Source organism: Alligator sinensis, unplaced genomic scaffold (assembly GCF_000455745.1).
Source record: "Alligator sinensis unplaced genomic scaffold, ASM45574v1 scaffold81_3, whole genome shotgun sequence".
Classification (NCBI taxonomy): Eukaryota; Metazoa; Chordata; order Crocodylia; family Alligatoridae; genus Alligator; species Alligator sinensis.
In genome coordinates, this window is record NW_005842088.1 from 739,372 (window position 1) to 751,463 (window position 12,092).

The following is a 12,092-nucleotide window of genomic DNA, read 5'->3' on the forward strand; positions in this document are numbered from 1 at the left end:
TATTAGTTGGAGCCTTGTCCCATCCCCCAACATACGAACCAGCTAAACTGAATGGGTAGGGATTGTGCTGTCTCTCTCAAAAGGTGGTAGCAAGCTGGAGGCCAAGGGGTTGTCAGAGAGCCAATGCCTTTCCATGGCTCCTCAGTGGGAAATAGAATCCATTCTTAGTTGTACCAGAACACCTCATTCTATTCCAGAGTTGAATTAAGGACTAGAATTTGATCCCTTGACACACGTCAATGAGTACAGCTATGTGAGTGGTCCCATATTGATCCTCATAAATAGGGATATTATAGTCTAACCTTAAGTCATTAATTGCTGTAGATGTTGCTTCTGAGCGTACTAAATTATAAGGCCATACACATATAAACAACCAGTTTATTCAGTAAGTAGAGTGCCAACTACAGGCCTGATCATTGAAGTGCTCTGCATGCGAAACTCTCTCTGAAGGCCTTGTTACACATTACCCTGTGAGCAGCGCACAGTTTCACAGAAGTTCAGGGCTGGAAGGGACCTTATGAGTCCATCAGGTCCAGCCCCCCACATTGGAGATCTGGTGCCCCCCCCAGACTTGGGAGGCACCAGTTGCCCCTGGCTGGGTAACAAGCATCACAGAGAATGCTACCCTGGAGTGGTGTAACTTTGAGCCACATAACGAGTGCTTAAAACTAGTTCCAGGTGCTACTGGGTGGACAGTCCAGATGTTAAGTGCTCCAGGAGCCACCCAAAATTACCACATGACAAGACCCTGACATTAATAGAAGTTCAGTTTCTGGAGCATTTACAACAGGGGTTGGCAAGCCCCAGCACACATACCTGCGTATAGCATGCAAAGCCAATTCTCAACACCCGACAGCCAGCTCAGGCTCTGGGCAGCCATGGAGCCTGAGCGGCTCACAGCTCAAGAGCCCTGACTGGGCTCCATGGCAGTGGCAGCTACATGCATGCTACAAGGCACACAGCTGGGAAGGGACCCAGGGCAGCGCAACCCTAGTGCCTTGCACACTGTGCACCCTGAGGTGCTCATGTAGCCCTGCCAGTGCCGGGGCTCTGGACTGCAGTGCAGCTATTTGCAGCCTGCCCTTCACCTGCTGCAGCTGCCCAGAGGCCAAGTTAGCTGTAGCAGGCAGCCAGGATGCTGCAAACAGCTGCACCAGGTTTCAGCAGGGCTCCATGGTAGCAGTGGCTGCATACATGCCTTGGCATGGACAGCAGGGGAAAGGCCAGAGTTGCGTTGCCCTAGGCCCCTTCCCAGCCATGTGCCCCGAGGCATGCATGCAGCCACCGCCACTATGGAACCTGGCCCAGCTGTCTCCAGTCTCCCGGCAGGCTGCCACAGCTGGCCCAGGCTCTGGGCAGCTGCAGCAAGTGGCAGGCAGGCTGCAAACAACTACACCAAGTCTGGAGCTCCAACATTGGCTCTGTGGTGGCAGTGGCTGTACGTGCACAGTGGGCAAGGGCCTGGGGCAGTGCAACCCTGGCCACTCCCTGGCCATCTGCCCAGAGGCACCACCACCAGCAGTGAGGATCGGGCCCTTCACAGCTCCCCTCTGTGTGCCTCGGGTGTACTAAATTGAGGCCTGGGTTGAGGCTGGGTTGTTTTTGGCACTCTAGCCGTTACTGACCCCTGATTTATAACATTGGGCCGACCATTTGTAATTTAATATAGCTGTAAATCTTTCCATTTGTTTGGTATTAATGGAAATGATTGGAAATGGAAGAGTCTCAGAATGGTTGCTTAATTCTAATTTTAGGTTTTCAGCTTTATTTAGAAAATGTTCAAAGGAATTAATTTTGTAGCCCAGAATTTAAAGTGAAATTTGCTTTGAAAGAGAAACAATTAATGAGTGTACTACAGTGAAATCTGGAGCATTTCTGATCTGCTTTTAGCTAATTGCTGGATGTTTTATTCACTCCAGCAGTTTTATTTCTAGCAGAGATGATCCTTGGCATCTGTTTTGAATTGTTAATAAGGAAATAATGCATTTTTAATAACTGGAGCTATTGCAGTAATTTCTTGCTTGCTCATTTTACGCTGTTCGGCAGACATTGTGATAATACAAGATGCTATTCTTAAATTTTTGTAATATATAAAAGAGGAAGTCATAGTAAACTGATGCATCATGTCAGCTGCACCTTGCTGCTTGTCTCTCATGTTTAGCTTAGCCCATATTCCTTAGGCCCTTGTTCTTTCTAAGAAATAGATTTAAGTATTAGGTGTAACAATTCACTGCTCAGCAACTGCGCCAATATTTCAGTTTTGCAGAGAAATGGCACAAAGGAAAGCCTGGCCCATTTTCATCAGTCATCATCCGAGTGCAAGTTGTATGTCATAGGGAAGTGGCTGGGTATAATAAGTGGTGGTATTTGAAGTTATCATCAGCTGAGTGGGCAAGAAGAGTGCAGTGTTCACCCTAAGAAGGTAAAAGGGAAGAATGTCAGTAAAATTAAATAAAAAGGGTCCAAGCTAACATAGCCTACCCCTTGCTTTAGGGAAAACATGCTGTTCCCAAAATTTCCAGTGTCAAATTTAGCCCCACTGTAAGCAGGCTAAACTGGCTTCACTTGGGAGTTCAGTCTGCTATTACCAGAGCTAAACACCCAACAGTTATAATTTCTACTTGCTTTGGATATTAGCTAGCAGCTAAATTGGGACATATAGCTATGCCTCTCAGTTTACATGACTTTCTGCCATTGCTGAACTTGATCCTGAAATGTGCAGCCTAACAAATTAACCAATCTGTCCTGGTAAAAGGAAGGATTCCCTAGTCTGTTGGATGTAATTATTTAATTTACATACCACTGCTGTCAGTGCTTGTGCTTCTGTACATGTAATCAATATTTTAACTGCAATGGCTGGTAGTGAATACAGAGGAAAGAGGGGGAAAAAGGGAGGGGAAAATATTCATGGATATACGCATCTACATTGTCTGCATAATGTGTGTGTATGCATGTACAGTATATATGTATATGTGTTTATATATGTGTGTGTGTATGTCTGTGTGTATATGTATATGTGTATATATAAAAATAAAATATCGTGTAGCCATCACTAAAACTAGGGGACAGATTTGGTTATTGATCATATTTGAAGACATTTAAAAAGTAACTATTTGCAAGACTAAATTGTCATATGTGTATGACTGCCTTGTTTTATTGTACATGAAATGACAGTTCCCACTCGCACTGCTCCTTTCCACCTACCCATCCACCCACATCAGCTTTCACCACTGACATTTTCAAATCAGACGCTCTTGTCATGTCCAAAGATCATTTCTAAAATCTTGAAACTGGAGATTTTTCTTTTTTCTTTTTTTTTCCCAGTGATGCCTGTGAAAACAAAAAGATATTTCAAAGGATGTTATAGTACCAAAGAAACCCCATCATTTTCTTGCAGTCTACTTGCATAATGTTTAAGCAACACCTCTGTGAGGTAAAAATATTATTCTGAAAATACTGTATTTATTTTGAAATTTAATGCAGAATCTTTACTTTTTAACAACCAGTGTTGACTAACGGCTTTAAAAACACTGTATAAAAGGTAGTGTAGTACTATATCAAAAATAGCAGGATTGATTCTGTTCATCCTGTTTCCCTGGGTCAGTGGTAACCGATTTAGCCAAGTATCTGGTTAACGTGGAAATTCACCATTTGGTAGTAAATCAAATGGCAATCCATTTGCTCTGTCTGTGTAGACAGAAGGTTTCTCTTTACCCATGAGTTTTACCAAGAGCCTTATGAAAGTTTGCACAATCAAGGAAAATCTGTTTCTTGGGGTTTTAAAAGTGAAGAATGCTCATTTTTGCAGGTGAAAATGACTTCCCAGCCCTAGGGTCATTTATTTTATTCTACAGAAAAGTGGTGTGTCCTAGGCTTAGTTAATATACAAAAAAATTCTTCTTATACATCTCATAAAAACATTTTTTTGGTCCTAGTGTCCTGTCTTTTGGAGACCACCCTCTACCCCCTCCCAACTCTATGGCATACTAGTGAAAGACCCTTTGGTGGTTTTCTAGCCAAAGGTACAGCTGTAATCAGGTTACTTAAGTTTCTGAGAGTTTGTTGAATGACTATGATAGTTTACTGAAGTTTCACAGAACAGCAGCAGTTGTTGGGAGGTATTTGAAGTCCAAGTAAACAGCAACTGACTTGTTAGCTCTCATTTTTAAATGTCCATTTTAAATACTTGACCATATTTTTCCAAAATGAACATTATGACAAAAAATGATGCGGCTCTCATGAACTAGAATAGATTTTCATGTTTTTCATGGCTTCCAAGATGAATATGGCAATTTCAAACAGAACCAAAGTGTCAGCCAAACTACATACTCTGTCATAAGAGTTTTCAAAGGCAGTAGATTTTCCTAAGTACCATAATACAGTCTCAATTCATGTTAACTCACAGAGGAAGTTAAAATAACATGATACTTGCAGTTTCTCCTCTCGATGTCTACAGGATCCTAGAGATGGAAAAACTGTAATGTAGAGTTCCTAGTAACCTTTTACAAGCAAAATGGTAGAATATCATGAGAGCTACTATTTGTCTTAGATTCTATTGTTTTTCCTTCCTTCATTTTATTCCTTTCCATCCTTCTTCTTTAGCCTGCTATTTAGTTAAAGGAAATGGCCACTGGTGGTGGTGTTACTGGTAAAGAAGTGACATCGTGCAAGCTTCCTGCTAAGCCGGCATCCCTTCCTCTACTTCCTCCCACCATAGAGTACAATATAGCATTACAGATGTAGGTATTCCAAATTGCTTTTTAATATAATAATAATAATATATATCCTCTGGTCTGCAGGACTATTCATGATGCTGGCAACTCTGGAGACAGAGTTCAGTCTAGCTTTAAAGAAAAGACAGTGCAGTCATATCTGTAAGCAATATTACTGCATGTAAGTCACTGTCAAAAATCATGCATCTAGTCCTTTATTTTTAGGGAAATGTATAATGGAAGCCCTCATAGTCTTTGATTTATTTAACCTAAGGACTGTATGAATAAAGTATGTTTGGTTTGAACTGAGCAATAGTTTGAATCATAAACTCTTAAGATCTGAAGTATTTTTTTCCTGAGAGAGAAGATGTAATCAAAGGCAAGACTTCCCTTGTTAATGCTTATAGTTACAGAATTTTCTCATGGTTAAAAGTAGACATTTTCCTTCTAAAAAGTACCTAGATACAACTTTTCATCTCCGATATAGTAACTCTAAACCTTAACCTGGGTCAGTCTTTGATTGCATTATCTTCTTTATTTGCGTTGTATAACATTTCTTGAAATGAGGCCCAGCACTTGCAACCATGTACTTAGTCTCAGAGATCTTGTGGGTGGAAGGGGTGGGGGAGGGTGAACAGAGATATCAACAGTTGCTTACAAATGGGCTACACTATTGTTAAATACTGTCACTTAATTCTCCTAATATTGTTCCCTGTGATTCTGTTCCTCTATCTTTCTCTCTTTCCCCTCCTTTTTTGCCCTTCTTGGCAGGGAAGATAATGTTCTCCACCAGTTCTGTTGTCCACCTTCTGGGTCTAGTAGTCCATCTTCAAGATAACAGAGAAGCTCTGGGTCGCTAAGTGTGCAGAGTGCTACATCTGTATTTTTCATCTTTCTCCTCCTCTTTCTCTCACTGGTGTGTATGAGACTTACACTTGCATGGAAACACCTGAGATTCTGGTTTACATGAAGTTTAAAATTAATCAGGATGGCACAGCCATAAATTTTTTGCTAGGAATGTCTGGTTATTTCCCTTCTGCTCTTTCTCCTCCAAGTTTTCATTTCTCCCAGCTGTGTGTCCAGCATTTAAATTGCATAGGAAGTGTAAACAATATGTAAAATGCATAATATATTTTGTATTAAAATAAACAGTGCCATAAACCTTGCAATGTGCTGTACTTTTTCTTGTTATGGGCAATGATCAGGATTTCCTATAGATGGTGCTAACTAATATGAATTGTGTTTTCCCTATAATGGGTACCATGGTAGCCTTCTAAAAGTGTTAGTAAATGCATATCTCGGAGTTGAACTCTTGGTGCAAAGTTAAGATCTGACTCTGAACATCATTGGTATTTGGAAATGTAGGACTCTGCCTTAGGCTGAGCTCCTTCTCTATTATTTTGTGTATCTCCTGACTCTGCCGATGATGCATATTTACTTAATTTACTGCACAACTATATTTGATTTGTCTTGAGCAACTGTATTTTTCAACATTTATCATGTCTGTAAACCCACTAATTTTATATGCAACTCTGTGAAATAATCATATTCTTTATTAGGCATTGATAAACATACCAAACAGTTTAGAGGAACAATAATTTCTTTACTATTGGCACTTAATTGAATATGGTACATTTTTCTGCAAGCTATGTACAGCATCATGTCAAGACTCAGATTTGTCCTTGGATGGTTACATAATTCCACTGAAGTATATATGAACTGCCCACATGCATCCAAAGATAGATTCCCAACATGGATTTGGTAGCTAGAAATAGGAGTGAGGCACCCAGCCATTATCTGTCCCAAAACAATGGTATGGGGGCTGTAGAGTTCTGGCTCTAGCATACTTGAAGGCAAGCCTCAGAAAAGCATGCTGGGAAATAAGGTTCTTATGAAAGGGCAGTTCACAGAGCAGAGTTAGAAGTGGGGCAGATAGTGGCTGAACAAAGCTCCATAGAGAAATGTCTGCTATGGTGTTGGCCCTGTCACTGCTGTATCTCATACTAAAATGTTATTGTAAGGCTCACAAGCATCTACCTTGCTAAATGGATTGAGAAGAAGGGCCAGATGCAAGTCTTGCCAAAAGTTAATGTGTGTTAATTAAATGTGGCTGTTTGAGCAGGGGTGGAAAATATGGGATTAGTAGGAAAAGGGAAGGAAAAATGATGAGGCAAAGCAGAATAAGATTCAGATTTTCCCCTCATACTGCATATGTTGAGTTACAGTCCTCAGTGAGTTCATTTGGCATCTGAATCTGTCTTCCATAAACAGACTATTAGTAATTTGCTCTTTAGGGATATTTCATCTGCTGCTTTCTCAGCTGTCTTCCTTGTTAACCTGTAAAATGCCTCTACTTTATAACCAGGGATCCTAGAAATCAATTTGCCTTGAAAAACGTCGAATTTACATTCTTACAGAGACTCTGCAGAATTGCCGGGGAAAAAAACTTACTGAAAATAAAATGCTGGCTCCCCAGTGGGAGAGCCACCTTCAGTGCTTCCTTCAGCCACTGCAGTAGCTCACTGGGGGGAGAAGCTGTTGGCGCACAAGGAAGCCCACACCTCCCTTCGCTGCTGATTGGCTGAGAGGGCTGCCTGCCATGTGGCCTGACCCCTCTCTGCTGATTCATGCCAAGGGGCAAGGGTACTTAAAGGACAGCCCTCTCAGCCAATAAGTGGTGAGGGGCAGGGCTGCTGCTAGGACCCCTCAGACAATCAACGTTGGGGGGTGGAGCTTGCTATGGAAAAACACAGATTTTTGTTTCGGGGTTTTTTAATCACAGAAGACTAGGATCCTTGCTTATAATAAGGCGTCATCTGTGTCCCATACCTGGGGAAGAATTTGGTCTTAGTGTTAATCCTGCTGTTTTTGTGCTTTTGTAACTGGTCAGGTACTGCCCTTTAATCTCAGTATGCAGACTAAATAGAGCGCATGGCCTGTGGCTGCATTTCAAGATCAAATGCTTCTCAATTTTGTGCATGTCCTAAGCATGCAGTATGGCAATAGATTTAATGGAGATTATTTCTCTGTGCAGCATGTTGCAAATGATACATGCATTTATGTTGCAGATTGTTGCATTTTTAGAGGAGTTCTTGCTTTTCATGCCGTTGTACAGGGGTTCTCATGTTTACCTTATTAGGCAAAGTAGAGTATTAAAATGTCTGGATGTTGCCGACATTTTCTTAGCCTTTTCTCTCTTCCATTAATTGGATAGCAACTCGACAAGAAATTCCTACACACTGATAGAAACAGTGGGGATTTGTGTTATTTTGACTTGCTTATCTACATCACAAATATAAACAATAATTACCTCTCTCTGTTCTGTGTATTGAACTGAAGCGCTGTAATTATTCTCTTCCGCAGGCTGGGATTTGTGGAATCTTTTAATCTGTATTTTATTTCAAATGTATTTATTTGTGTAAAGAAAACTAAAGAAGGAAAGATTGGTGTTATTCATGAATATCATAAATATCAAAGGCATCTATTCTGGGTGCCAGTCCTTTTGCACTGGAGAGAAAGCAGTTGACTATCCTGACTATGGTCACAGTTAGTGTCTTTCATGAGAAAATAGTCACAAGCAGATCTCTCTTATTGACCTGGTTTTGGGGGGAGGGGGTGGGGGGGTTTAGAATCCTTCTACAGTGGCTTCCCAATTAAAGGAAACATTTGTGTCCTTGTAAATTATGGCCTATGAGGGTCTTTCAGTTGAATATTATAGTATCTTCAAATCATGGCATTGTTCTGCACCGGAAAAGCCTGACCTTCACCAACACAGTGAAAGTCAGATATGCAGAAGTTCCCGTTTTCCTTTTTAAATAAACTGTGGGTGGCTAAATAAAACATACCGTATATTTCAGGGTTTGGCACTGGAACCTGTTATAATTCTTTTAATTTAACTCATCTGTGTTTGAAAGCCGACAACTTAATCACTGCACTTTGTCATAAAATGAGAGGGAAGGACTGCACTGAAAAAATCCTCTTGATTTTCTCCTGGTTTATGGACATTACCAGTAAATATTTTTACTTGGAAAAGTGAATGTTCTGACTTCTGGTTGCACAAGAATGGATCATTGAGAAATTGATTTTTTATATGGAAACCTGATTTAGCTCATATTTTCACATTCTGTTCACTTTGTATCACTTTGTATAACCAAATCACTTGGTGCTCCTGTATAAAGCATTAAAGAAGAATGTCTGCCTGGTGAAATTTGTTTCATTTGCTACTTGCATGTTGTCATCAGTTAAGATCTGGCTCCTTTTTACTTTTCTACTCTCAGTGTAGTCTCTTTTTGTGATCATATTAAATTTCTGGTCATGTTTCTTTTTCACATAGTTGCAAAAGTTGTGATATTTTTGTTCTGCAAATGTATATAGTTAATTTCCAGGAGTTTGGACTGCAAGAGATTACAAAATAGCTAAGAATAATTTGTATTTACTATTTGGTATGGATTGCTAGATGGAGCAGAGAACAATTCAAAGTATGACCAGTTGAAGTCCTTCTGCTCTCAAAGTAAACTACATCTAAAACTTGCTTTCATTATGACTGGAGAAGTCCAAATGTTTTATCATTTAAGAATAGAGTAGTTTACTCTACAAACAGTTAATTGTTGGTCTTAACAGAAATTCAGATCACGGTTTCAAAATTTTCCTTACAAAATTATAAGCAAATTGGCCAAAATGTTAATTAATACAATTTCACAAACTGTATGCGTTTCAGTTTCATTATAAGTGGGAAAAAAAGCAGAGGCCTTAAAGTGATTTGTAATTAGAATGCAACGTGCCAATTTAAATGTAAATGTAGTTAGCGATTATAGTGTTGAGGCTGTTCCTAGAAGCACCAATGAGAGAAAAGGGTTTGTTTTTTTCTGAACTTAGTACACACATTCCAGGAAGGAGGAGGAGGGGAAAAAATCCTTTAAAATATGTGAAAACATAGTTGAAAGCTATGGAGTAAACTGAAAGCATGTGATGGTGGCAGACTGATCCCAGGATGGACAGAATTTAAACAGATATCTACTTGGTTCAGTTGTTCATTGGTTTGAAAATTGCTATGATATATCTCAAATTCACTTTGCATTAAAATCCACTCTTTAGTGAGTCATTATTTAACCTTTTACCATGCTGTTAACCGTTTTATTACAAAATGCTTTAAACTGTTTAGAAAATTCAAGTCTGAAAAATGTGAAAACATGAGGATATGAACATTTCTGTGAATCATTGGACACAGTTTTAATCAATGTGTACACCTTATTGTCATTGGGTTTGTTAATCGTGTAAGAAGTCTAATAGATGAGATTTTACATTGCACAAAAATTATTCAAAATGGTCTCTAGAGGGAGCGCTGATGCAATATATTTCAAAGCTTCCCAGTATGTTTTCATGAAGAGCTAGAGTTTCTGGAGAACATAAACTTCAGATAAAAATGAAAAAGGAAGCAACTTACATTGGCTTGCACATTTAAGCACTCTGCTATGTATTACTTATGCAGGAAACAGCAATTTGACCACATCAAATGACAGAGCATGCTTCTGTGTTTGTGTGCTGTGCTGTGAGCATGTCCTCCCTCAACTTTTCTTTCTAACATTGTTACAGTTTAAGAATATTACTATTTTGGGGGAGCTATGATGTAATTGGATGTCTGCTGAGTTCATGTTGCCTCCCTCTTCTTCCCGCCATTAAACAAATATTGATTTATCCTTAGAAAAGTGACTGGTTGGCAGTAATGCAACTAAGGGTGGTGGGTAAGAGGGGCATCCACCCCAGGTACCAAGTTAGGAGGGGTGCAAAATCCCCCTCCACCCCTGCAGAATCTACACCCCAGCAGCATACCCATGCTGGGAACTCAAAGCAGTCCACTGCGGTGGCTCCTGCTGCTGCTTTAAGAATAATAGCTGGGTCAGGCAGAGCATGCAACTGCAGTAGCAGCAGTGTAGCCCCGGGACTGTTTATGAGTTCTTGGCATGGGTAAGACTATTGTGCTCCCTGGTCCCTGTTCTTGGAACCTGTGCACCCCTGTGCCACTTGCCCTCAGAATTGGCCCCCCTTCCTCTCCCGCTCTCAGAATGGCATCCCTTTCCTGCTCACACCAGATTTGCCCAGGGTGCCAATTCTGTTTGTTGCACCACCTTTGTTTGGGCATGACTTTGATAAAAATGCAATATACCTGTGTGTAATCTTGTTTTAAAATTATACTGGACAGATGTTTCTAGGGTGGGATCAGGATATGGGTTTACTGCCTTAATTCCATTTCAACCACCAAAGGTATTTTTCATGCATATTAGAATTAATAGAAGGAAAACCAGGCCAGTCTTTACAGGTGATATGTCCATGTTAACTTTTTGTCTTACAGGCAGTTCTAAGAAAATCTAGCAGCTACATGTGGTTTCTACATGCTCCTAAATTTACAAAATATGCATAACAACCAGTAAATATTACTGGTTAGGTGAGGATTCCATCAGTAGACACAGCTGTAAAGAAAGTTTGTGTGATCCAACTAGTATAAGCTAGTTATTAAAGTTTATAAAACTAGTATAAGCTAGTCGCATTAAAATGTTGCCATTGTTTGTGACTGGGAAGATATAGACTGCCTCCTTTCTGCAATAAAGCTGTAGTGAGGTATGCATTGTCAGGAAAGTTCCTGAGACTTTTTCTCTGTAACAGTTGATTAAAATCTATTCTAGGCAAATTTCAGAGGAGGCAGCATGTCCTGAAGAGTAGAGTAGAGTAGTATTGTAGACCAGAGTGGACTGAAAGGCATGATAACGTTGTGCTCAGACATAAGTAAGTTCAACTGCAAATGAAGTTGATAGTTGTGCCTAATTGTTCGTGGTAAATTTAGTCCTCCCATTCTGATACCAGGTAGCTCTGGGTAAATCACTCAATTGTTCAACTATACAGTTGTCTTCTCTGTAATATAGAGACCTATAATATTTATTAGTCTTGGAAAGAGATTTGTAATTCTTGCATGAAAAGCTTTATAGGGGCACGTCCACACATGCAAGCATGTGCACTTGCAGCAGCTCGAATAGAAGTGGTGCAAATTTGAGCCGGGGCTTTTTGCCTCGGTGCATGCATGCAGTTTGTTGAGAAGCAAATTGTGCCAGTTGGGGCAAAATAACCCTGCCTGGCTCCTCCCAGATCTGCAGCCACGGGGAGCTAGAGTCCAGGATCAGCATCTGTGCTGTCCCCAGCAGTACAAAAAACTGCCCTGGCAAGTAGCTCAGGGCTACTAGCTCTCAGGAGCTTCTGAGGCCCAGCCAATTGGTACCTGGGGCCACTACCCCTGGTGCCAGCTGGACTGCTGAAGCAGCCCTGAGTGTTCCCTGCACTCTCTACCCACTGCAGCAGTCTGGCAGTGGGGCTGCCAGACTAGTCACCTGG

General features: G+C 40.6%; 1 protein-coding gene and 1 long non-coding RNA gene across 2 annotated transcripts in view; one reads left to right on the top strand and one right to left on the bottom strand.

Annotated features, from left to right (window-relative positions):
- LOC106722220 (IQ motif and SEC7 domain-containing protein 1-like) overlaps positions 1–12,092 on the top strand; it is a 243,806-nt gene that overhangs the window by 11,563 nt on the left and 220,151 nt on the right. The window lies entirely within an intron of this gene.
- The window catches only part of LOC112550354, a 59,815-nt gene continuing 47,729 nt past the window's right edge, over positions 7–12,092 (bottom strand). Inside the window, exons 3-4 of the long non-coding RNA XR_003094141.1 lie at positions 3,205–3,330; positions 7–2,414 (exon numbers count right to left, since the gene is read on the bottom strand). This is a non-coding gene — a long non-coding RNA (uncharacterized LOC112550354). The remainder of the gene's footprint in view (positions 2,415–3,204; positions 3,331–12,092) is intronic.